This window comes from Hemiscyllium ocellatum (assembly GCF_020745735.1).
Source record: "Hemiscyllium ocellatum isolate sHemOce1 chromosome 27 unlocalized genomic scaffold, sHemOce1.pat.X.cur. SUPER_27_unloc_16, whole genome shotgun sequence".
Taxonomy (NCBI): Eukaryota; Metazoa; Chordata; class Chondrichthyes; order Orectolobiformes; family Hemiscylliidae; genus Hemiscyllium; species Hemiscyllium ocellatum.
This window is the reverse complement of record NW_026867483.1, coordinates 279,631-281,568: the sequence shown is the minus strand read 5'-3', so window position 1 is coordinate 281,568 and position 1,938 is coordinate 279,631. Positions and strand designations below refer to the sequence as shown.

Genomic DNA, 1,938 nt, shown 5'->3' with positions numbered 1-1,938 from the left:
GCAGGTAAATGGGCAGGTGTTACACATTCGGCGGTTGCAGGCGAAAGCGACTTGGCACTATGGGAGGTGGGTGTGGGGTGTTGCGAGTGAAGGAAGAGTGGACCCGAAGTGTAACCCCTGGCACAACGGGTGCGTGTTGGGACCATAACCCACTCTCTCCTATTCACTCAATGTCGTCTTTAGCAGCTTTCCCGTATAACTGCGCTCTGTTCTGCACCTCGCCTTCTCATCTGCTTCCGGAAAAAAGCTTGGACATAAATATTTCACAGTGATATACTGGCCCAATGTGCACAGTCGAGTTGATACACTCGTGGAGATCTGCGTGGTCTTCTCCTGTTCTCTGTATCCCATGGTGAGGAGGGTAATGCTTGTCACTGGCCGCTCGGGTGTCATAGAAGAGTTTCAAAACAAAATGGTTGAATTATCTGCCAGTGGAGAGAGCCCGGTTCCTGGGGACGTGACAAACAGCAGCAGGGAGACTGAATGAGAAGCAGCTGTTCGAGAAACTCTTTGCCGCTAGCAATTCTTAGAGCAATCTCAAATGTATTTCATAGTGAGCACGTCTCAGGTCACTCAAGCGGTGTGGGGCATTCGTCGCGCGCCGGCTCGCTGGCTCGTTGGTCTAGGCGTATGATTCTCGCTTAGGGTGCCTTACTGTGATGAGTTGCGAGAGGTCCCGGGTTCAAATCCCGGACGAGCCCGAGGTTTTTCTAAAACTTGACTTGTGCAAAACTGCCTGATTAATTTTCTCAAAAAGCACCTTGGTGAAACGAGGTTGGGCTGTCTGGAGTACGGACAAGGCAGAAAACAGGGAAGTGAAATGGTTGGATGTAGTGTCGAACAGGTTGACGTGAGCTGTGCGGTGTTTGGGGAATGTCAGCAATGAAGGTAGATTGGAAAATTGGGACAGCTCTCCTCGGAGAACCGAAGTTTTCCAAGTCATGAGGGACCTAGAAACAGGAAATAATGTTGTGAAAATGTTCCCACACCTGAAAGGTCCACAACGATTCGGCAGAATTTTAAGGTCACCAGGAAAACAAGTAAAAGTGACAGGAGGAAGAACGTTTTCGTACAGGGAGTGGTTAGTGTCAGTAAGTCCCTGTCGGACATTGACAAAGAGGAAGATTCAATGAACACAAAAGGGAATTCGGTGGTCACGTTCAGATGTGCAGATTTACGCTGAGAATGAAACGAATAGACACACGTTGACTTAAGTATAGAACCAGCAGAGCGAAGGTGGGCCGCATGGCCTCCGTCTGCGCTGCGACACATGTTGTGATTCAGTGTGAAATCACAGTTCGACCAACAGAATGTGGGAATTTAGTAAAAACGTTTCTGTTTACACAGCCTCCGTACGTCTGCGAAACAGCATATCACACGACAGCAGCGGAGGTCTTTGACATCAGTCTCGAACGTGCGAGCCGCGTGCCAGATGAAAAGCTGAATCGCTCTGTGGACAGGGCTCAGAGCGTGGCAGCAGAGTGGCGCAGCGGGAGCGTGCTGGGCCCATAACCCAGAGGTCGATGGATCGAAACCATCCTCTGCTATTATTCAATGTCACCTCGAGCTGATTTCCTTTGGATTGGTGCTCTCTTCTGCCAGCTGCATACCCGAATGGCATGTAGCATATCGATGCACTCGCCAAATCCACTCCATGCAAGGTGCGTGGTTTTAGAGGTCTCAGTGGCATTCTGTTGTTCGGCGGTTTTTATTCTGAACTGGATCGCAAAACCAGTTCTCTGCGATGCCAAACAGCTGGTCAAGTTGAAACAAATGTCTTGCGGTTTCGTCCATTCCCTGCAGTAATTCGCTACCCTGGTTCAGACGTGAATGACAAGCATGTCAAAAACCTCATCACGACTCAGACACAGTTCCCCCACGATTAGGACGGATCCCACCGATTGTGAATAACCTCAGAGAGAGAGAGAGAGAGAGAGA

General features: G+C 49.7%; 1 non-coding gene across 1 annotated transcript; it reads left to right on the top strand.

Moving 5' to 3' along the window:
• The first annotated feature begins 1,475 nt into the window (after window positions 1–1,475).
• On the top strand, window positions 1,476–1,547 carry trnam-cau (transfer RNA methionine (anticodon CAU)). Its single transcript has one exon. It is a non-coding gene; the product is annotated as a tRNA-Met (tRNA).
• Window positions 1,548–1,938: the final 391 nt, after the last annotated feature.